The sequence below is a fragment of the Zonotrichia leucophrys genome, chromosome 3, assembly GCF_028769735.1.
Source record: "Zonotrichia leucophrys gambelii isolate GWCS_2022_RI chromosome 3, RI_Zleu_2.0, whole genome shotgun sequence".
NCBI classification, from domain to species: Eukaryota; Metazoa; Chordata; class Aves; order Passeriformes; family Passerellidae; genus Zonotrichia; species Zonotrichia leucophrys.
Genome location: NC_088172.1, coordinates 103,730,372 through 103,755,091, shown reverse-complemented (window position 1 = coordinate 103,755,091; position 24,720 = coordinate 103,730,372). Strand labels below are relative to the sequence as shown.

Below are 24,720 nucleotides of genomic sequence, written 5' to 3'. Positions count from 1 at the left end.
AAACCTGTTCTCATGTGGTTTCCTGCCCGGTTCAACGTTTTTGATATGTTGGGAGAGTTTGGATTAGCAGCAGATAAGCAGAGAAACTGCATCTGAATGCCAAACTTTTTTTGAAGTTTTTCCATCCCCACTGGAAGCATTATGAGGCCCATAGGCATAAGGTATAGAGTCTCTCCCCTGCTGGGAAGGGTTTAAAGCTGGCTGCATAGTAATAAACAAATGCATAAATATATTCATGAATGAGTAGGGTTTTGCTCTTTGCTTCTTTGCAAAGCTATTTTAACCACTCTGCTATTTGAGATAATCTTTGGTTATTTGTGCAAATATTTGTACGTTCAGAAAGTTTTATGACTCTCAGCAAGAAAGTGCACCTGGAAAGTGACTTTTCAAGTGATTAGTTTTCATCACTTCCTATTTGTTATTCCTCATTTAAATTTCTTAGGGCTGGTTGCTGGTGATCTGATCAGCTCAAAGAGACCAGCACCTTTCTTTGGGAAAGGTGCTGAGCGCTAGCCTAAGAGGAACAGCAGATTGTACTTTGCTTTCCAAAATCCTGGTCTAAGTACACTGGCAGGCAGTATCCAGGTCTCCACCTTTCAGAGGTGAGAGGATCTTGGGCAAACCAGTGGTCTTGTCTTGCCTCTATGAGATGGGGCTCATGGAAGAACTTGCACTTTTCCCCTTCCCACATTTTCCTGTCATGCTTTTCCCCCCTCACACTTTCCTGTCACACTTTTCCTTTCACTTTTTTTTCCCGCACTCTTTCCCCATCACACTTTTTCCCCCTTTGCACTCTTTCCCCCTCTCTTTCCAGCTTGCACTTTCTCCCTCATGCTTTTTCCTGCCCGCACTTTTCCCCTCACAATTTCCCGCTCACACTTTTTCCCGCTCTCACTTTTTCCCCCTCACGCTTTTTCCCGCTCACATTTTTCCCCTCATACTTTTTCTTGCTCACGGTTTTTCCCTCATACTTTCCTGCTTGCACTTTTTCCTGCTCTCACATTTTCTCCTTCATGCTTTTTCCCACTTGCCCTTCTCCCCTCACATTTTTCCCACCTGCACTTTCCCCCTCATACTTTCCCGCTTGCACTCGCACATTTTCCTGCTCTCATCTTTTCTCCCTCTCTTTTTTCTGCTCATACTTTACCCTCATACTTTCCCTCTTGCTCTTTTTCTCCCTCTCACCTTTTCTCCCTCACACTTTTTCCTGCACTTTTTGCCCTCATGCTTTTTCCCTTGCAGTTTTTCCTTGTCACACTTCTCCCCTCTCGCTTCTCCCCTCTCACTTTTTCTCCCTCACGCTTTTTCCCCCCTTGCACTTTTTTCCCAGCTCACACTTTCTCTCTCATGTTTTCTACCTCTTGTGATTTTCATCCTCTTGCTTTTTCCTGTCCTGCTCATACTTTTCCCTTACGAATTTTCCCCCTCACACTTTTTCCCTGCTTGCATTTTTTCACCCCCTCACATTTTTTCATGCTTGTGCTTTCTCCCTCCTGCTTTTACCCCTTGCACTGTTCGCCCTCACACCTTTCCCCATGCACTTTTTCCCCGCTCTCATTTTCCCCCATCTTCTTTTCCCCCTTATGCTTTTCCCCTTTGCACTTTTTCCCCTCAGGCCTTTCCCCTCAGGCCTTTCCCCTCAGTGCCAGGCGCCATTTTGGCCTGTTCCCCCGCGGTGTTCCCGGCTTGATGAGGGATCTGGCTGTGCCCGGCAGTGCAGCCTTGGAATTGGAAGGAGCCCATCGTGCCCAGAACAGGACAATTCCAGCCTCTGACACCCACATCTGATACCAGAGGTGACTTTGTGGATGGCAGATTGTCCATCCCAGTTTTCCAATGCGCCATGTGGGAAAAGAGCGGATCCTGGGAGCAGTGACCCTCAGGGCTGGTGCCGTGGCCCCCCACCCCAAAGTGCAGTAAAGCTCTGGGGGTGAAATGAGCGAGCTCCTTTGGGCAGCCCTGGCTGCAGGTGATATGCTGAGAAGTGAAACATTCCAAACCAAAGCACCAAGTGTCGCTTATTTCACCTGATCAGTTCAGTTCCCACAGTGTTTCCCAAGTAAGAGGTGGCTTCGTTGGCTGGATCTAGGGACCTTGGAGAGGTGCTGGTTTGCCACAGAGACCCAGGTGCCCATGACCTTTGGGAGGAAACAGAGGAGCCCTTTTTTATTTCTTATGTTCTTTTATTTTATCTCGTGAATCAGGTTTAGCCTCTTTTGTTGCCAGGCTGTGGAATCCTGCAGGTTCCCCACTTCTGCCACCTCCAGTTGAATTTCTGCTGGGCAGAGCCCTGCCAGATCCAGTCCAGTGTACAGAGCCCCTTTCACCTGGGCAGCTATGGGTGGATGTGTGCTGGGGGGGGCTTTCCTTCTGCTTAATTCCGATTTCCAGATTAGAAATCTTCCCCTTTATCTCACACAAGGCATCCACACACACCTGAGCACAGGTATTGAATTTGCACAGCACTTACCTGTCAGAAAGCTGCTTATTTTTGCAGCTCCCTTTCCCCCTGCTCTGCTGCCTTCCCTGCCACGGACACGCATTAGCTTCCTGTATCAGCTGTCGGGAGTGATCTGCGCTGAACCAACATCTGTATTAAGTTTGCAGAGCTAGTCAAAATGTTTACCAGGACTATTTAATAGGGAGATCAATAGCAAGTGCCTCTCTGTTTGTTTTAACAAAACAAAATTGGTTGCAGAGCAAAACCTTTTTAGAACAACAACAACAACAAAACCCCAACCTGGCATTACTCCAGCTCCAGTGTAACAGCACGGGAGAAAAGGGCACTCCTAAGCACTTGCTCAGATTTATTTTCATTATGCAGTTATTAGGGTAGGGGAGCGTTAGGTGGCTGTTGTCACTGGGAGACTCTCTCCCTACAAAGCCCGTGTGCTCGGCAGTCCGCTTGGAGCTGCACTGATTTATGGCTGTCAGCTCCTGCCTGACAGTGTCCTGACAAGTTCTGCTGGTAGAAACTTGTTCAAGCTTGAAGTGACACTTCTGTGCTGCTGGTTTTCCTTCCCCAGAGAGGAAACTGCTCTCGACCATCCCGATTTCGGTGTCACGCTGAATTCCCTCTAAGTGTGTTTCCTTGCCTGGGGTCTGACTTGCTACTGGAAGCCAATACATTAAATCACTTCCCCAAATTACCATATTGGCTCCTCGCTTGGGGGCTGTTTACAGTAGGTTTCAGACCACTGGTTGGCCCACGTAATGCCTGATTTGGAAACTGGTAGCATCTCCAGTTGGTAGCTGACAAATTCTGTCAGTTTGAGTCTGGCACAAGATATCAACGGAACGTGGGGAAAAGGGGGAAAAGGATTCTTTTCCGTTTTCCGGAAGATAGCTGCAAAAGACTGTTTTGTTACATGCATGCAAAATAGGTATTAGCTGTTTCTTTTGAAAAAAATTTGGATTGGGAAATTATGGCTTGTTGTAATTAAGAGAGGTAACTCTGCCTTGCCCTGCCCAATTCTGTACTCCTGGATCTTGCTAAAATATATCCACACGATTGAATTTAAGCATTGGTGTTAAAGCACGCCCCTTTAATAATTAGAAGACTGGATTTATACCCTAACTTTCCAGACAGCTGGTAGATTTTTTTTCCATCATCCTCACCTCCTAAAATGTTGTGATGTAGCAAATTAGCCATTTCTCACCATTTATTCTGACGAACAGAAATAAGTGAAATCTGTCTCTGAACATTAGTGCTGCAGGCATGTGAAATACATGGTAGTCTACATGGCAGCAACCAAATAAATATGTTTTGCAGCTCTTAGGTGAGAAGGTGGTAAGGAAAATAGAGAAGGAGGAGCTAAATATTCTGGCAGATATTATGTGTGAATCATGGGGAAGGCTCCAGAAAAAAAGTTAGGAGATATGAATCATTGCCCATGGAAAAGGGAGAGAAACGTGTCAGAAGGCTTTGAGTGCATTTATCCAATTTTGAGTACTTTGTATCTTTTAAAATGCAAACCAATTGCAGTACTTGAGTTTCCCTGTGCTGTAAAACACACCACAATCCTTTCAGTAAATAGTTTCAATGATAAATTAGCTCTCCACCCAAGCTGTGCTTTCTCTGGCTTCAGCTTCCAGCATTGGGTCTTCTGACAACTTTGTCTCTCAGAAGGAAGTGTCCCATTGTATTTATTTTTTGTGACCTGTGCCACCATAAACTGTGATCGAGGCCCTCTGTCACCTTTCCTTTGATAAGCTGAAGGGACAGAGGGCTGTGAGTTGTTCATGATAAGGCATGTTTTCTAGTGCTTTCCCCATTCTTGTTCCTCTTTGAATCCTTCACAATTAACCAATTTCCTGCTTGAACTTTTGCCTCCGGGGCTGTCTCTGTATTCCTGTAGCAGTTGCACCTTTGCCAAAGGCACAGGCAGGATAACGTCTCTATTCTTCCTTGAAACTCCTCTCCCTGTGCCTGAGACTGCACTGGGCTTTGTGGCTGGGAATGAGAATGGCGATTTTGTGATCAGCTGATATAAACACAATTTTGGAGGGGTTTGGGGTAGGGGTGGTGGGGTCCCCTCTTGGTTGCTGGCTGGATGGAAGTGTTTTATTGGGGGTGGGTATTGTTCAGTTTACAGTTTGCCAAGTGATTCAGAGTGCTTTGTGTGCTCTTTGATCGAGCTCTCCTGCAGTCTCCCTGTCACCTGCAGACTTTATTAATAATGATTTTATTCCAGGGTTTTTTCAATCATTGATTTAATATGTTAAATAGCATGAGACTGAGGACTGGTGCTGCTGGCCCAGTTAAAACTATTCCTATTCAATTTTCAGGCTTCTATTCACAGCTACATTTTTCAATCTAAGGTGCCAGTTTTAATCCATTTTAATTTGTGCCTTGTTTAGATTATATCATTCTACCTACTGAGTCAAAACAGTGTGGAGAATCTGATCGCATGGTTTGCAAAAATCTAAGTGCAGCATACCAACATTATCACCCTTATTAAGCTGATCTGGGCAATAAGTAAAAAAAAAATCCCAATTAAAATCTATTTCTTGTAAACCCACACGACTGGAAGGTATTTGTATTTGCTCCTTTTGCATTATGATATATAATTTTTGGATTAACTGTCCATTACCTTACCCAAGATGAGAATGACAGTCCTCACAGTACCTGCAGGACCCATCTGTTTGTTTTAAATTTTTGGAGAAATGTTACTTTGCTTTGGGCTTCTGGAGTATTGTAAATCCCATCGTGTCCCTATGGGGTGGAGAGCTTCCATGCCCGTTCTTTGCACATTTTCCAACTGACTGACTTCAAAATCTCTCCCTTTTCTAGCTGCTGTTTTCAAGTCCTTTCATTCATTGCTGAGATTGAGTGTGATTCATTGTTTTGAGACAATATGCATATAAAATCTATTTCCCAAATATGGAAGACAGGTATTCATTGAATTCTTATATATTTTTCTCATTATTATTACATTTTGTCTATTTTTCTCCAGTAACAGCTGACAACATTTTTGTTCTCAATATGCTTTTAAAAGTCCCAGATATCCTTTCCTCGCTGATTTCTTTTTTTTCCCCCTTTCTGGCTCCCTTTGTCAAATTCCTGGAGTTATTAGCTTTTGGTTACAATTGTTATTATCAGTATTCCTTTATATCATTAGTGCTTTGTGTTGAAACAAATGTGTTTTCATTCTATGTCTACTTTTAAACTGAGAGAATTTTTAAAATACTGTCAGTTTGTCTCTTGGTTGTGAAATTGTGGCCTTTGAAATCTACAAATGTATTCTTAACACTTTCCTGATTACCATGAAAAGGCCCCTCTGTAGCTGATATTGCTCATAATTATTTCAGCATTGTGAGAACAGTTTTTGTCCAACGGCAGATATGTGAATGTACACGCTGGAGTGCCCATAAACACACACAGCACTCTGGAGCCGAGTCTGGATGTTGACAACAAATATGATCGAGCCATGGTCGCTGTCATTCGAGTAACCATTAATGTTTAACATCTGGGATCAGTTCCTCTGGATCTGTCATTAGGCACTCTACCCCAAGCTGGGATGAGTTAAGAAATTGGCTGCCTGTAATTTTTGAAATTCTGAGGACTTTTTAGTGCTGGTAGCCTGAGAACACCAGCATATGCCATTCAGATTGAAGTCCCATATGTTAACACAGCTTTTTTTACCAACACATGATAAATAAGTCTTTAAAGAAGCTGGTCATCGTGTTTTTTACACTGTTTTGGTGGGGTGTAGCAGGCACCAAGTAGCTCACTCCTTGCAGTGTGTTTGTGAGAACACAGATCCACCAGCTATTTTCAGCTGAAATAAATCTTTTACACAGTGAAATCTTTATTTGCACAGACTTGCAGAGGTTTTGAGATGGTGCTCTGCACCTTTTCTTTTGTGCACACCTGAGCCCACTGAGTTGGCTTATACACGTCCTGACCATGTGAGTTTTCCTAGTAAGATTAACCAAGTAATATTTGTGCTCATAAATCAGCCATTCTAATTCCTCTCGTTTGTTGTCTGACTTCTAGCAGAAGTGTATAAGCAATTAAATAATTTCATCCCTTTGTGTAAGTGGATGCTTTTGTAATTTTGTTCTCAACAACATGGTTTTGAACTACAACCAAAAGCCTCACACATTTTGCCCAGGCAGTGGTTACATATGCAAAATTTTCTGGCTTTTTCTGTTCATAGGGCAGGAGGAGCCTTACAAGATCACATGTCTGCATTGGCTTCTGCTCAATTTGGCCAACTGTCTTTGCAGAGAGATTTCCTGCAACTTCCTTGACAGGGATGCTCTCTCTCTATCCCTACAATCTTGTCTTGGTTGTTCATGAAAACTCCCAAATCTGTAGTCAGTATTTCCCCAATCTTTTCTAGTTCCTGTGGGGCCATTCTCATGGTTTTCCACAGGGAGTAGCTATGTTTCTTAAGGAGGATTGTTCAAAACCACTGTACTTTGTTCTTTGTTACATCTGTGATCGCGCTTCCAAACCACAGTTTTGTTTCTTTTACCTTCATTACTGCTTGCACATTGCTCCAGAGAAATCTTTTCAGGTGAGAAAACAGAGCCCATCCAAGCCAGCTCAGAGCCTCACTCATGCTGGCAGCCAGCCCTGTGTAGCCTCAGAAAATGAAAGTTTCTCAGATGCCTTCTTCAGCCTTGCTCTGAATTTACTTTGTCGCTTCTCTCTGCCTGCTCCAGACTTTGCCTGGCAACTGATGGATAGATTAAGAGTTGCTGCTTAGTGCCAGCCTCCCCCACCAAAACGAGGGATAAATCAGGTCTGACAGATTAAAATGACCCAAGGATTTAGGGTCAATTAGGAGACCCTAATTTGAAAAAAAAAAATCCCCCAAAATAAGTAGCCATCTCTTACTCGGTAGGTTTGAAGGTCCCAAAATCGTTGTCTTAGGGCCAAACTGAATAATCAGCAGGATCAGGCAGATGGCTAACCAAGATTTTTAACCTGGAGCCTGCGCTGTCTCCTCTGAATCACCCCTGAGGCAGCAGGAGACATGGAGCTCGCCGTGTCCAACTGAAGTGGCTCTTTCCAAGTTATTCACGGCAGGAATGTTGAGGGAAAGGGAGTGATTTTGCATCTGTCCCTTTGAAATACCGTTCTCCCACAGTTATCCTGGCAGATGACTTCCCAAGAGCTCTCTTCAAGTGGTAAATCGAGCTGTCGCCAGCTCCAGCAGCCTAAAGAGGGATGGGACCGGTGACAAGTACATTACAAAGGGCCAAGTTAGCTCCAGTTGTGCTTTGTTTAATGGGATGGTTAAAGCAGCGTGAGCGGCTCTTTGGGGGTCCCAGTGCTCAGACTCTGCTGAGGGACCGCGGTGCCCCCCAGCTCCTCAGGGATGAGCTCAGGGCTGCGCCTTTCTGCTGCTGAGCTCTGCCTTTCCCGCTGGCTTTCCTGCAAACTGTGATGTGGATCAGGCCCATGCCAGGGAGGTTTTTCCCCGCACCTGGCTCGGGATCTCTCATGCGCCTTTCAGGATGAGCCTGCTGGAGCCGCGGGAGCAGCCGAGGCTGGGCTCTCCATCGAGGTGCAGCACAGGCTCCCTGAAATGCCACTGTAGTGGTGAGGGCATATTAAGTATAGAGAGCAAGGAACTGCTTGGCGTCATCCTATCCTTAATAGGATTCCTTTCCACACTGCCTGCCTTTGCAGCAGGCACTTGGCAGGGTGATGTGAGAGCTGCTGCCCTTCAGCTGCATGGATGGGGCACCCACTAAGGCACGCCAGTCTCCAGGCGTCCTACACCTTTTTTCCCCCCACATACTCACTCCTCTCTTCCCCCCTTCCTTTTCATCCTTTTTCCCCCCTTTCTTTTTGTGTCCCTACCTATATATGTTTTTAATCTTTGCCTGCATCAGCGATGCCTGCAGGCAGAGCCTCCAGGGCTCGGCACAGCGGGAAGAGGTGTGACCAGCGATCCCTTTGCTGAGGGCGTTCCTCCTGCAGCCAGAGGCACGCAGCCACTGGCTGAGGAACTCCCGGGGGGCAAACCCGCCTTTATTCTCAGGGTGCTGCTCACAGATGCTGTGAAGCCGGGTGCACTCCTCTCCTCCTCTCCAGGGCACGTTGCTTTCCCTTTGGAGGTGATGATTGTGTTTGCACCCGTGCTGCGGGAAATAGATCTCGGTATAAAAATATCCATCCCTCTGAAAAGGCAGGGGATCATATTTCTTTTAAACCATACCTCAATCAACTTGTGAAAACCTGAAATATATCTGGACAAATGAGATTTATATGAAACAAGGAAAAATATGGCAATTTTGGGGATTTTAAATTGAAGGTTCAATGTAGTTGTTCTTGGGCTAACTGGTGCTTGGGAAAATGGGGTTTAGATCGTTTTCAGAGATTCCCCTTTCTTTGCTGACAGTCAGAGAAAAGGGGCAAGAGGCTATTGCTTGTGTTTGTTCCTAAAGCAAATCACGGTTGATAGGTCCAGCTTTAGACCGACCGGCCTTGACAAGTTTCTCTGCAATTCTTTCTTGTGTGCAGTTTTTAGAAATCTTTGAACAGTGAGAAGCACAAAAGGTAGAAAGTTAACAAGACTCCACGGGGCTGTGAGATGGTACCTGACAAGGGAGGAGAGGTGCTCCTGCGACTAAAATAGGCGACACAGAAGGTGGTTTTGTACTTGTCGGAGAAATTGGGAATCTTGTTACAGGCTAGGAAGGTCTGGTCTGCTCAGACACACAGTGTTCATAACAAAAGCTTTGGTTTCATTAGCTGCATGTTTTCAGGAGATTTCTTATAATTTTCAAATGTGTAATTTTTAAGTGAGTTTATTCTGAGAAGTCAGTACTACAGCTTGAGTATTTTGCTGGGGAGCTGGGAGTTGGTTTTCACTATATTTATGGGTATGAAACAATTGCTGGGGGGCAGGGAGGGGGGAGAAGAAAAGCCCTTGCTTTGGCACACTGAAGAAAAGATGTCCTTTTCCACTCTCTGTCTCCCTTGAAAGAATTTGAGGTTTCTGCTTTCACTCTCCAAACCTGGGCAGGTAATTAACATCAATGATTTGTCCCTAAGAAGCAGCTTTGGCCTTGCATTTCAGGGAGAAATGTGGTTATTTCAGACTTAGCAAGTGTGCTTTAGGTTTTGATCCTCAGCTTTGGTTTTCTTGTTATTCATATTGATTGTTCCAATTTGTATGCTGTTTTGCTCTGTGAGTTGTTGATCTGTTTTGTTTCTAGTCTGTTTTTCAATGGACACAGGTTTCTAATTTTCTGTTTTCTTCTTAGACTTTCAGGTTTTAATTCAACACATGTTTTCCAGGATATTTCTCTCTCTGTGGCAAAGCTGTTGTATGATTGTGTTGCTTGCCTCTTCCTTCCTAGAGACAATGTTAACAGATATCACGGGAGGGATATCACCCTCCTCCCCCTAAATTTTATATAGAGCACTGCACTTAAGTCAGAAGCCGTATTCCCTTGCCTGTGGATTTTCCTTTGCTGGAAGGGCCAATTCGTAAAGCAGATGGGAACTGTCAGCTTTGTGTTTCTTGGGAATATGTTCCAAAAGATATCCTTTACCATGGTATCTTTTGCAAGGCTCTGATGCAGTAAAAAGCATTGGGATATTAAAACCCAGTTAATGGAAAACCATTGACACTCAGCCTGGAAAGAGTGGGAAAACCTTTGACAATCCTGGTGGCTAATAATCCCTTGGTGAGAGGCCAGTGCAAGGGGGCTTCCCTGCTCTCCTCTTGGCATCATTCCTGGGTACCTCCAGAGGAGGAGGTTTACTTGCAGGGAATACTGCATATGGTGGGGAAGCAAAGAACTGTGGAAGACAACACATGCAGCTCTCAGGGAGAAAGAGCTTGAAAGAAGAGGAAAATGCCCCTGGAGCATGGGGCCCTTGGCTGATGCTCTGATGTTCCCATTCCTCCCTGTTCTTTCCAGCTGTTTCCAAACTCCCCAAATGCCCCAGAGGGAGCAAAGCAAATGGTATTATCTCTGCCAGTGTACAGTTCAGAGCCTGGTTAAAACAGTGTTTTGTGAAAAAAAGGCCTGGCCCTTTTAGGGATCCTGCACTTTGGCAGGAAGGTAGACAGCCTTTGCAGCCTGCCCACTCCATTGGCATTTGTGCTCTCTGGCCATGAATTTAAGAAAGATGTGCCAGAACTGACATTATCCTACTGGAACCAAGGGGTTTGGGGAACACTTTAAAAGCTGGCGCAAACATGGAAGCTGCAGCCCTCCAGCCAATGCCTGTTGGCCAGAGGCACCGCGTGTGTGCGTGGATGGGCTCTCTTCTTTTTAAAAACCTTTGGAGTGAGTTTTTTGGATACTTCAGACGTCCCTTTTTCTCACCCTCAGATTGTTCGCCGCCTCCCCAGCAGAGTGACATATTGTTTGCAGTGGAATTTGACAGGCTCAGATGGCAGTAGCTGCTGCAAGATTTTTTAGTTCTTGTTGGTGCTACGACAGGTCTCAACAAATTCCCTCGCCCACTCGCCCGTGGTGCATAAGAAACTTTCTCTAGTGTGAGGGGAGCTTGCCCATCAGTTTTGTCAAAATCTCAGCTTTCCTTTAAGCATGATGCAGAAATTCTGGCTTTCTGAATGTGACACAGATCTGCTCTACGACAGTGATGTTTGCAGATTCAGGAAGGCAGACAGACAAAGGCGAGTGAAACGTGAGCTCCCAAATAACCCTGTCTTGGCTTTGTGATGGAAGTGAACTGCCTGGGGTATGTGGTGGGAAGAGACTGTGGGTTTCTGCCAAGGAGAAGTGGCCCCATTTTGTGCTGTGTTCAGTGCCCCATTGTAGGTCCATCCCCTCTCTTTCTGTGTCTTTGTCAAGTATACAGGTGACAGACCTGCAAACCCACCCCAAATACCAGGAGGATACATGAGTGAGCTGTGAGCTGGTCAATTCATCACACCCACTTCTGTGTGTGATGGTAAAACCTAGAGGTTTTACATCTAGGCATCTTCTTTAGAACGAGCAGAAATTTGCCCTGAAAGACCCTGGTTTTGTCTGCTGTGTCTGCAGAGGAACCCCCACTGTCTGGCCTGGGCTTGGCGTCCCTTTGGAGTGGGACTGCTCAGGGTGACAGTGGCAGGCATGGCTCTTTTTCTGAGAAGAGATGCTTACTCTAAGGCTGAGGACATCTCCATGTCCCTTGTATTCCTGCAAGAGTGAGGGCTTTGCAAAACTAGAGGAGACATTTCCCAAAGCCATGAGCCCCTTTTCTCCTGTGAGCCATGGACTTTCGGAGTGCGGCATTCCCACCAAGCCGTAAGTGTTTCATGTTTGATTTAGGCTCAGCCTCACAAGGTTATTTTCAAGCAGTGGTCCTGGGGCTGTCCCACTCTCAGGCTCTTTTCCTTGGCACAAACAGTGTTAGCCCGAGGGTGGCCCTCATGTGTGCCAGATGCCCACAGCCACGGCAGCAGGAAATCAATGGGGCGTGGGGATATTCCCCGCCACTGCTCGCCGCCGCTAATAGCTGTGGTGGTGTAGGAGTCCCTGTGGCATTTCCACATTACCTGGAGATTTCCCAAGGCAGGAGAAATCCTAAGGATAATTAAGCCTGTTTTATTTAGGGCTGAGCTGAGCCATCAAAGTGGCATAAAGCAGCCTAAATGGACCAGAGGATCTGGCACCTTATGCGAAAACTAATCATTTTCTGAGGTGGTCTGATAATTTCCGAGGAGGATATAAAATAATTCACACCCACATGTAGCTTTTAATGAGTAGAAAGGCCTCTCTGCTGCATGTTCTGGAATTGTACTCTTTTTTTTGGAAAAAAATAAAAAAGCAACCCAATGATGTTTGCATGCAACAAAGCCAGAGGGAGGCTGTGGCAGGAGCAGGAGCTTGGGGCAGCGTCTTTGTTGCTGTTTTCATCAGGGTTAAGGGCTCAGTGACCATTTGGAAACCTTTTATGGGCAAACTGGCTAGCAGCCAGTACTGCAAATTTGCACTCCTGACTTTTTGATTAGTCAGTAGTCCATCAACAGCAGTAGAAACCTGAGAAACATTTGCAGCTAACCACGTGAAAAGCAGGTGTAATAAATCAGGTTGTTCAGGTTTAGTCCCAACTGGGAAATGTGTGGATGGAGGTAGAAATCTTTCCCTACTCCTCTGGTGGTGCTGCAGAATACCTGCTGCCTTGCCCCTCTCTTTCCAGCAAGATTTCAGCCTATAGCAGTGATTGCATTCCCATTGGGAAATCACAGATTTCCAACCCTTTCTTTTAAGATCTGCAGTGAAACTGTGTGAATGACAACCGTTCATCCACTCCTTGTAGGATCAGGACCACCGCGAGGACTTTTTAAGCTTAAGGGGTGAGCCCTTAATTGCTCTGCCCGTGCTAAGTGGAAGGAGCTCTCTCTGTGCCAGGGCCCCGATGGCAGCAGAGGCATCTTTCCTATTTTTTTGCCTCTGTCCCACGGGAGCCTGGAGTGTGTGTCTGTGTGGGGAGGGGAGGACTTGAGCTCTGCCCCCTGGCTCCTGCCATGTCTGTGCCCAGGCTTTTCCCGGGAGCAAATCAGCAGAGCTGGTGACAGCAGAAGCCATGAAAAGACCGTGGCAGATGTGAGCCTGCTCTCTAATACTTTATGAATACTGAATCTGCTTTTTCTTCAGGGGGAGGGTGGCTCTCTATCTGTGTTGTTGCTCGTTATTTATCACATGTGGGGTATGCACAATACTGGAATGGAGTGTTGTTAATAAAAGTTGCAAAGTTGCATCCTAGAGATATATTCTGGTAGGGGAGATACAAGAGAGAACAAGAAAGCAGGAGGGAAGTGTTGGTGCCATGAGGACAGGTCCATGTTGCAGACCATGGAAGAGTTTCAGGAGCATGTTTTAATGACATTTCATTTGTTTTTTTCCTTCTGGGTGGACTACTGAACCAAAATGGTCTGGTAATTGTGGGCTAGAATTTTATACCAGCTGCACAAGAATTCTCTCTCTCCCAAGTTACGACATTAAACAAAACCTCCCTGAGTCCTTCAAGATGAATATAGAAGTCGTAATCTTAGGAAAAGTTGAGGGGATGTGTCTTCCAATCTCAGGAAATGGCTATTTACAGTCTTGGGAGAAGAAGGGTGGATGGGACAGGTTTCTCAGAGGGGACACATTGCACTGACACCCAGCCTGAAAAGTCACAGCCATACAATAACTTAGCACTGCCATTGCCTTGGCTGTAGTGAAACAGAGACCTTTCAGCTCTAGCCAGCAGTTCAATTGCATTCCCAGGTATTAAAATAACAAAAGAAACAGAAACTACTGAAATAGGCAGAAGGAAGTGGAGCTCTTCAACATCCCCAGCATCAAGCAGGCAGCAAGAGCAGACACATCCAGGGATGGTTTGCACGCTCAGTGCTGTGAGTTGTGAGTGGTGGATATTTGACAAAAACCCCTTTTTATAGCAGTTTTAAGAAAAGATTAGTAATAACTAAGCAAACCGCTGAAACCAACTGAGCTGAACAAGGGAATAACAACAAAACAAAAAGCCCAGTGTGTGTCTGTTGCCTGGGGCAAGCTACAGCTGATGGATAAAGTGACAGACGAATCCTTCCCTCATTTCCATTTTAATCTCTGTCTACTAATTGTCATCAATATCATCAGGGTCACTAGACCACTAGTGCGAGTCTACAGCCTTCCAGAGGAGCCGCAGCTTTGTGCCTGCCTGGCCCCCAGGGCTTTGCCCCTGTGCTAACCTGGGCTGTGCCCGGGATGCCTTGGAGGGGGAGGAAGGGCCCTTGGAGGTGAGGTGGGCTGGGTGATGTTTCCCTGTGTCACGCAGAGGAGGCTACTGTAGTGTCCAGCATTAAAATACAGGACAATTGCAGCCCTCTTTGAAATGAAAATTACTTATACTCCCTTTATGCCCAGGCCAGCATTTGAGAAAAGGGCAGCTGGGAATCCAGCTCCCATTGGAAGAAAGGGCTCATTCCGACTCTTAAATCAATGACTGTGTGATGAAAGCACGCTTTGGATCAGGCCCAAGGCGGACAGAGTCAAAGCTTTTTGTTGGTTCTCTGGTGCTTTCCCTTCCCTTCCTTACTCTGGTGTGTGTAACACGTGTGACATGTGCCACACGACTGCTCAGGGGGTCTCTGCTGGTGACCAATCAGGCAGTCCCCTGGAATTTTGTTGCCTCACCCCCCTGCCCAGGAAAGGCACCGCACAGCCTTGTAAAGGTAATGTTTAACCCAGGGGCTCCAAGCCAAATCCTGGCCCCTGCGCACAGCTTGAGCACAAATTGTGCCCATGGCAACTACGCTGCAACTTGCTAGGTTGGAAACCTCCCATCCCCACTTGGAGGCAGCCATGTGGTCCTCTGCTTCTGCTGCTAAAAAGTAATAGATTTTTGGCATTTACTCTGTATCTTCCTCCTGCACCCAGTCCTCCCTGCTTTATAGGCATAGTGTGTTCAGGTGATTCAAACAGGGCTCTGGGTTGGATCTGTTGGAATTGCTCCCTCATAACAATTTTCAGGCTTTTGGTTTTTTTCACCCTGTGGATTCTCCTCTTCTTACTAACTCACTCTTTCCACTTTCTTTACTCCTGCTCCTCTGTGTCTCAATACCCCTTTGATGGTACCATCTCAATCTCTTCTCCAAATCTCCATCATTTCTCCTGAGCTACACTTTTCCTTAGACTTCCCAAATTCTTTTTCTGCAATCATTCCTTGGCAGATCAGCTGCTTATTCCTTCTCCCACCTGGTAACCATTTCTTGAACAGGAGATGTGAGGATAAAAAATGGACTTTTCTTAGTTCTGCTGTTGATTTGGGATCAAAGAAGTTCACAGTAGCTGCAGTCAGCTCCCGTGTTCATGCGGCTGTAGCTGGTGACAAGGACTCTGCAGGCTGTGAAGCACATCCATCCTTTCACTGGAGATGGTGACCCTATTTTAGGATTCTGTGTGGTTTTGGGGTTCCACATTTGCAAGGTGGTACCTCTGTGACCTGAGGGGAGGCGGTGCTGATCCTGGAGAGGGTCATCTTGGCCTCAAGGTGATCCTCTTTGTCTTGCTACTCCATTGCTTGTGCTTTTTGAGTTACCCAGTGAGTTAGGAAGTGCTGCAGTGTTATAATGTCTCTGTGTTGTGTCCCTGTGGCTGTGTGGGGTTTTACCGCTGCGGTGTGCTGCAAATCCAGCAAAACATCTCCAACCAAACATCAGTGGAGGATCTGACTTCCAAACGGAGGGATCAGCAAATATGCTGTAAATTAATAATGTGCCCTTTTAGTAGCAATTGCTTTATGAACATAGGTAGGGCTTTTTTCCCCCCTCCTTGTAGAAACAGCTCTGAAATAAGTGGGTCTCACTGGAGTTTTGTTTAAGGAATGGCTGATGCCACCTTGTTGTTTGTGTCCTCCTGAGCGATTCGCCGCCAGCTCTGTGACCGGGATAGGGAGAGGCAGAGAGGCAACAAAAAAATGGCTCTGTGCAGCCATCTGCTGCAAATCTTCCCAGAGGAAGATCTGGAATCCCCCTGCTCCCATGAGGAAAATCTTCAGAGGCCCCTGCCCCGTAAGCTGCGGTCCCTGCGGCTGCAGCTCCAGATCTTTGGCGCTTATTGGTAACATATTTGCAAAGCTGCCCTGCTGTGATCACTGATCTCTGCCAGCTTAAATTTGGGAAAATGCTTTACACAGCCTTTCCTCTCCCCTCCCTCAACCCCTGCAGGTCTATATGCAAGGCAGGAAAGATTTAGTGCTTGAGCATAAGCACTGGTCAGCCAATCTGCAGCGTATCTTCTTGAAAACCCAAAACAGGTGCTCTTGGGCCATCAAAGTCTTGAAGCAGTTAAACTTCTTTTCACCTCTGTTGCAGTTCCTTTAAAAGAAATAGAGAGATCTTCAAAAGGTGGAAGGGTGGCAGGCCAGAAACGTAAAGCGTGTGCAATCACTCAGATACAAGTGGCACCACTAAAAATTGCCTTCATATATCAGCTTATGGTTTACACACTGTGGCAGAAAGGACGCTAAAAGGTCAGCAGAAAAAAAATATATATGTCAAGCCTGGAGCTGTGACTCCAAAGGTGTGGAAAGACATGATCTGAGAAGGGTTCTAGAGGGACTGGATAAGTGCTTGATATGGCAGGATTTTTTATTTTATTTTATTTTATTTTTTGCAAGGGAGCTGCTTGCAAACGTCAGCACAGAAGCCAAGGTATATACTGGCAGTAACCTCTTGCTACGACCCCTGGTGACAAGACGGATAGTTCCATTCATCTGTGGGTGAACAGCACAGGCTCTCTGCATTTTTTACTTGAAGCCCTGGATGAATTTGTTTGCGGAGGGGAATGTCACCGTTGTGAATGCTCTGATCACTCATGTGCCCATAGTGAAGTCAGTGGTAGGGAAGGCGGGGGGAAGGAGAGGGGGGCAGAGCAAGGAGAGGAGAGCAAGCTTCTCTCTGGGGGTCTGGGGGATGCCAGCTTGGATCCAGCAAAACATCTCCAACCAAACATTAATGGAGGATGTGACTTCCAAACAGAGGGATCAGCGAATATGCTGTAAATTAATAATGTGCCCTTTTAGTAGCAATTGCTTTATGAAAATAGGTAGGGCTTTTTTCCCCCCCTCCTTGTAGAAACAGCTCTGAAATAAGTGGGTCTCACTGGAGTTTTGTTTAAGACTGACCCCTTACTTTATTAACCGTGTAACATTTTAAGGTTGTTTTTTCCTCTCTGTCTCCTCCAGCAAGTCTCTATTGATCACTGTTTACAGTTATAATCCCTTTCAAATTTATCATCCATGACTAACACCACACATATTGATTGGTGCTGACGGATGTCCCTGTATGGTGTATACCCACAGTGATTCTGGCTAGTGAAGTACAGTAGATATATTTTTTTCTCTCCTTCATTTGCTTTTTATAGCTTTCTGCTCCCTCCCTTTTGTTCTCAGGCTGACTAACCTATTTCACACAAACACCGTGGGATTAACATGTCTAAATTTAGGACAATTTCTTTATTCTTGATGAGGTCTTCGGAACAGGAAGGAAAAGAATGGGTAGTGGTGGGGTTTGGGTTTTTTTGTTGTTTTTTTTTCCCTCAACTGGGAAGCTACTGGAAGGAGACAGGCCCTATAGGAGATCAGATTTATGAGGGACATCCACATGTCTTAACCTAAAGCCTAAAGTAACAAAGATGTAAGGGCTAGTTTTTTTAGGGACAAATTAGATGTCACTGGTGACTAAGGACAAGGTGTCCGAAATCTGGACTATAAATGGAGTCATTTGTCAACAATGCATTTTTGCTTGCCTGCTGCAACATTTCCTCCATCTCTTGTTGGCCAGAAATAGAGCTTGAGGTTAATCTCTTTTCTGAGCCACCTTGGCTTAACTTGAATTTACAAACCTGAATCCAAATAACTAAACAAACCAAAATCCCCCAGACTCAAATATCCTCAAGGATTTTGCTATGGTTGCACCACGAAATTTCTGTCACCTAAACTATTGTTTTGTTCCTGTTAACCCAAACCTGTGAACTTTACTTTCAAAGACTGGGTTCCTTCCAGATTGAATAATCTATTTGTAACTTTCTTTTTGTGTGTGCTTTATGCAATGGTTTAAATACATGTTCTTGTACATGCATTTTATTTGGGGGTAATAAGGCAGCAAGTATAAGACAGAATTGTTAAACCTCAATAAAAGCATTTTTTAATAATAATTTGGCATTTATTTAATATACAACCACTGTCTTATTAAATCTAACTCTTAAGATTTAATAGGATAGTTTATTGTATTATAGCATTACTGCTACAATGCTATAGTTATGGTTGAAAAGGCATTTTCATTATAAACTCCTGTTTGCAGGTGCTTATAACTTCCTGAAGTACAGCACCTCTTTTATTTGAATGTGAAATCACTCACTGCACTTCTCAATTTTTTTTCTTTCATCTCCATCTCCTTCTCAGATACAAGGACGTTCAGATGTCAAAAATATGAAAAAAAAAAAAAAAAGAAAAGTAGCAGCAGTTACTGAGGAGCAGCATTTGAGCTGAGAATCAAAATTCACCAAAGCAAGGGTTCAGAGTTAGACTTTAGGAAAGAAATTTTGGACCTTGATCAAGTTGCTGTGCCCATGTCTGGTAAAGCACAAAGTTGGCAATTTGCTCAGTAATGTGCAGTGCCATTAAAATTAAAAAAACAAAAACCAAACAATTCTTTTCTTTGTGTGCATTTCCCCCTCACCTTGAAGGCAAACGGGTTTGTCAGGTGAGGTGCTCAGGACTGGGCTGGGGTCAGTGAACTCGCTGGTGAGCAGGTTAACGAGCAGGTTTTATGGTGAGCAAACAGGACCTGCCCTCAGCCGGGCAGCCTCCAGGAAATGGACAATTCTTGTGCCTCTGAAAGGGTGGGCACGCTCTGTGACATCCACTGTGGCCACCCGGCTTTGCTCTGCTCTCACGGCGGGCTGACCCTTGCAACATTACTCAGCTTTAGTAAATGAAACATTTAATTGCTTTTTGGGCTGAGAACCACTTGTAAACAAACCTCAGCCTCAACAGGAAACTTTATAGTTAAATAAGTAAACGCTGACAAAGAGAGACTGGAGATACAAAAGGCCCAAACAGGAGCAGGGCACTAAACTGCCCCATAAAACCTGTGTAAAGAGAGTTCTTCATGGTGTCACAACAGCACACTCTTTGCTTTTCCACAGGCTGACTTTGCACGTGGCATCATTTCCCTTTATTTCAGTCCTGGACCAGAAATTCCTGCTGGAGTGGCACTGAGCAGAGGGTTGGTTGGTTGGTTGGTTTGTTTTTTCTTAATTATCACCAGGCTTAGAGAAATTTCTCATTGGGTGGTGGGAAGATCAATGCAGGAAGAGGGACATGTGCGCTGTTACAAAGGGTGCAGCCTGTTCTTGCTGCTGTAGAGCTGGAGCTGAGCTTTCTGAGAAAGCAGAAAGCAATTCTTTTAAAGCACAGAATTTTGGTAAACCTCTTCTAGATCTGTGCAGCAATGCAATCCTTTTGCTTAGGTCTGAACATCAGGTTTTTCCCAAGAACACAAGCAGAGGTAGGTGTGAATTCATCATGACAAGAGTTGTTGTCTCTATAATCCTTTGTGGGTTTAGGAACCTCAATAGTTTCCTCAAATAAACATCCTCAACTCCACTTAAAGCAAGAAGATTTGTAGCTCTAGGCCTTCTGCCCTGAAAGTCCTCCCTGCAGCCATGGCAAGGCTGAAAATGAAAGTTGTTTTCAAGGAAAAACCAGATAAATTAGGCAAACTTTTGTGGTAGGACTGAATTTTCTGCAGGTTGTTCTCCCCACAAAGTTTTGCACAGCTGAAAATCCTTATGCAAGGTCCTTTTAGTGTTCCTTAAGTGCACAGTGGTAAGCACTGCCTCTGTCCAAAAGAGAAAAATTGCAATCATTTAAAAGCAGCAGCTACAAATAAATTTATTAAATAGGAGATGATCATATAGATAGCTCTGAGTAGCTCCTGAATTTTCAGCGAGAAAAAATTCTGTATTGTACTACATTACCACTATTTCAGGCTATTCTGTTGGGGTTTTTTGCTGTGCAGGTAGGCTTGACCTCTCTTTGCCAGTTTTAATTTTCCTGCTGTTTTTCAGCAGCTCTGTGGTCACCTTGCTAGCAAAGGAGCACTATAAATGGATTAATGAGCGTCATGAGGAAATAGGAAGCTGTCTCCTTGATTTTTGTTTTTTACTGCTTTAGTAAACACAAGCATTCAAAAAACCTTGAATATACGAGAACTGAGAATTTTCTATTTTTATTTTTTTCCTTTTGTGAGGATCATTTAAAAATACCCACAGGTTCATTTTTGTGTAATGCCACACAACTTGGCACGCTTCAGATTGTAGTTAGTCACTTTTTGGTAGAATTCTCTTATGGAAAAATGTGTGCATGTCATTTTAAAATCATATTCAAACATATGGAAAATCCTTTGTGCTTGAAAAATGTGGAAATCTGGTCAAAAATGGGCTAGCTTTATTTTAAATCCAGTCAATTTTGTTGTCAATGTAACTGGAGCAGAGCTTGGTTTTTAGAGAGAGAAATTCATCTAGAAGGGTGACATTTCCTGGCTGGGCAGACCTGTTTTGAAATTTGAAATAAAACACAAAAGAAAGAAGTGAAGTGAAACACCTCTCTAGGATTTGCTTTTCTGATAATGAAGTGAACCCTGGAATTTTCATGGGCCTGGATTGTCCTGTCATTGAGCCCAAGAATCTCCCAGGATTTTGGGCCCATTCCAGCCAAGGGAGGGTCTGGAAATACTGATATTAAACTGCAGATCACTGGGGATGGTGCAAATGTTGATTGGGATAAGTCTATGGAAATTTCCTGGGAAAGAAGGAATGATTGTCAAGTAGTTTGTATAAAGATACCTTAAAGTTGCTTGATTGAACTGGAACATGAGTAGGAAAAAGAATACTTCTCCACATTAAAAAAAAAAAAAATCATTATTAATGGCAAAACATTTTGGTTATTTCAGATACCAGCCTTTTCAGCTCATTGCTTTTCCACGTGGCCAGAAGATTGTCATGACCTCTCTGCAGTGCAGCCTTGGATGGAACTTCTTACAGGTACTTATTTTTTACTCTCTTGGGAAATGCGTTTTCATGTATTTGTTGCAAGTATCTTTTATTTTCACTTCTTTTTTTTTGGCTTTTCTATTTTTTCTAACCTCAGAGGTAGCAATCCTACTGCTATTAGCAAGATGTCTATTATAGTGTCATTAAAAAAGCTATAGTCAGAGCATGGAATGACTCACATCATGGAGGAGTTAATAATTCACTGTAATAAAAGTATAAAGTTTTATGATAAACCACTCTCAGGGGAGTTAAATATAATCCTTAGCGGGTCACACACTGACTACAAAGCTTACATTTGTAATGGTAATTTGAATTTACTACATCGCCTTTAGTTTTTAAGCGTTTGTATGTCATTAGACCTTATAAATTGATTTATATATTCAACTCCAGTATAATTCTACATAAAGGTACAATAAATTTTATGGATTATAGATATGGCATCTAAAACAGTTTAGAAAAATAATTTTATTAAATTCACTTAAACGGCGGTGATGAACAGCGACGAGGATGCCAGCCTGGCTCAGGTTCTGGGAGCTGCACGGTGGGGACACATAACTGGTGACCAGAGTCCTCCCTGAGGGCTCCAGTGACACCAGGGCTAGTGACACCAGGGCTAGTGACACCAGACACTCAGCCACAGCTGGCACTGGCCAGGAGCCCCGTGCTGCTCCAAAATTGGGACATATGGGGGTGCCCATGGCCTCTCTTAATACTCCGCTGGTGGCGTTGCTGGTAAGGTACCTGCAGGAAAGGACTGTGTTTGTACCATAAACAAGGCATTTCTCCCTAAAATCAGGAGTGCACCTTAGGTTGGCTTCAGCAGGATGTCTTTCCTCAGCACTGCGCCTCCTCTGCACTCTTTATCAGAAATAGCTTGTGAACAATGAGAAGATCTTTTCTTTCTTCCCCCCACCCCACCCTGCTTGGATTCAGCAAATATACTCACAAGAGGAGCCATTAAAAATGTTCATCTTGAACATTCTTTATTGATGTAATTTCAGCAGAGCTGACTGTGAGGCAGTCGCTGTTGGTATTCTGCCCCGAGATGGCAGATCCTGCTCAGAACCCTCATCCTGTGAAAACTTCTGTTTGTATTCCTGAGCATGTGGAGCAGTCCCTGAAAGCCGTACAGGACACAGCTCAGAAACACTTGATAAACTTCACCGTCTGTTTCTTAAGTGGTTTTAAATAAACAGCCAGCTTTTTAAGGCTGCTTTTCCTAAAGTCGGTGTAATTTCAGCGCTGATCTTCAACCCCCTTTGTCTAATCCGCTGTGTAATCTTTCCCATAACAAACCTAAAAAAGATCCTTGTACTCCCTGGTGGGCAGTTATCAGTGTATTCCCCATCGCACTCACACATTAGCAAAGCTTTATCCCATCATCGCTGTGGTTTTGAAAGCATTGAGGTAAATCTCAGGTGGCATCCTGCACTCAGTGGGTGTGTCACTGATGAAATGACCCAGCCAGCTGGACAGGTTTATGTACAATTTACTGGAAATGTATTAAATGTGTCTCGGGAAATGATTCTTTAAAACGTTCTCACTGCCAGTGCAGTAAAGATTAAGACCTTGGCATGAAACAGGGAAAAAAAAATTAAATAATTTTCAGGAGCTTGATGTAAAATAATGATACTAAATGTAACTTAAAGTCACCAAAGGATGAGCATTTAGGTTAAATTCCTGCTCCTCCCTTGACTAATTCCCATAATAATTCAGGGCTCTCTGAAACTTGCAGGCTGAATTTGAGCCCTGGCACAAGCACACTGAGCCCTGCTCTAATCCCTCTCAGCCAGTTTGCTCAGACAAATGCAGGATTACATTGGCAAAACCAGAACTTGCAGGTGGGCAAGCTCTTGGGAAAATAAACACTGTTATTTTCATGTAATTATTTTTGATATTCCAATTCCTCTTCTTATATTCATTGGCTTAAATATTGTGAGGGCAGCACTTAGGCTGCCTCCCAGATTTTGTTTGTGCCTGAATTTCCTAAGGCACTCAGGAGGACTTTACAATCTCCTTGCTTAACATGCAGTTAGCTTTAGATGCTACTGCATGCAGACTTTAAAAATTATTATTATTTGTGCCTTTTGTATGCATCTGTACTCCACCATGGCTGCCTTGTTTGCTTTTATGGAGCACCAAGGGCACGCAGGGGCAGCAAAGGGGGCTTGCCTGGCTTTTGAGGTGCCTCCAGGGCTGCTGGCATAGGGAAGGGTGATCAGAATAAATGGAAAAAGTGGATGTGATGCCCCTCTGTCCCCAAGCACTGGGGTTGCAGAGGGTGGGAAGTGGCAAAGGGTGCCCCAGGCTGCACAAGATGCCAAGGGATGGCAGCCAAGGGACTTGGAGCACCTTCCAGTTCCAGCATCTAAAATGATGCTGGGATAAACTGCTTTCTGCAGTATCCTTGAACATTTGCTCCGCAGCAAATAAAGGCATTAAGTCCTTCCTCCTCTTCCAAATACACAATTTAGGAATAAAAGGTAATAACTGACGATATACAAACACTGAAATTTCCATTCTTCGCAGATTAAATGATCCTTGCTGCAGATCATGAAAAGAGCCATTAGTGAGGGGGGTGGGCTGGGGGGACACTTTGTGTAGCAACAAGCAGTATATTCTGTGCTTTAATGAGAGGGAAGCTGATGGAGAACTGCAGCATTCAAAATCACAGTGAACACAGCAGGCTGATTTTTGCCAGAGCAAGATGAGTGCAGGGGAACAGAGGTGGGAGAGATGAGGAGCAGAGCTGGCAGTGACCAGGTGCCCTCCTTGGAGTTTCACAAGTTTGTAATTTCAGGGGTTCTTTTTGAAAAGCATTTCAGCCCTCCCAGATGGGTCCTTGGGCTTCCTCTTCTCATGAATTCAGGCTCATTTTGAAGAAAATATTTCAACTCCTGTTCAAGTGAATAGTAATTGTTGTTTAGCATAGGGTTATGGAATTAAAAAGAGTAGTTAGGATGTCTTTACAGCAGGCAAAGAGTTAATGGCTTCAAGTTGAGATGGAATAATTACTGCCTGGACTGATTTACTATTTTATTTCTGTGATGTTTGAAAATCTAATAAATCATTTTACTTTTATCTCGATAGATAATACTTTCATTAGGAAAATTAGAGGCTTCATTATAATGTTTATCATGAGCTAGAAGCTTTTTTTCAAATTTTTTTTTAATTTTGTTTTTAAGTTTTAGGATTCCAGAGCTCACTTTTGCCAGGTTTTAATTTTCTTTATCAAGTTTTCATTTTCTCTGTCGTTCCTAAGCGAGTGCAGCAGCAGCAGAGTGGGGGGCTGGATCAGACCTGGGGCCTGCTCTGGAGGTGCCACCCACGCTCTGTACCTGGAGAGATGTTTTGGAAAATCAGGCTGGAAGCTCTTTAGACTCTTAGATGAACAGATATGGAGACTGGAGGGGATTGTGAAGATCTTTTACTCTCAGTTTCTGGAAAATTCAGATTAAAATATCCCTCCCAGTGGGTGAGACCCCTTTATTCCCACCAAGGCAGTGCTGCCCTCTTGCTTGATAAACTCCGATTTGGCTTGAGTGTGCAGTTTTTAACCTTTCCTCTTGTGCAGAGTGTTGGTTTTTGCTGAGAAATCTCACAGGGATGGTGTGGGCTGGGGCTTGTGCTCACTTTTGGCCCAGCCTGGCTCTGGGTTAACCTCTTAGCTGCCATCTGGTTTGATAG

The 24,720-nt window shown here is 44.4% G+C and overlaps 1 long non-coding RNA gene across 2 annotated transcripts in view; it reads left to right on the top strand.

Moving 5' to 3' along the window:
* LOC135445055 (uncharacterized) overlaps positions 1-24,720 on the top strand; it is a 198,079-nt gene that overhangs the window by 96,738 nt on the left and 76,621 nt on the right. The window contains exons 2-4 of one of the 2 annotated variants that reach the window (XR_010439447.1): positions 19,126-19,205; positions 20,934-21,024; positions 21,533-22,216. This is a non-coding gene — a long non-coding RNA (uncharacterized LOC135445055). Of the gene's footprint in view, positions 1-19,125; positions 19,206-20,933; positions 21,025-21,532; positions 22,217-24,720 lie in introns of those variants that run through there. The other variant, XR_010439448.1, reaches the window with a different exon arrangement.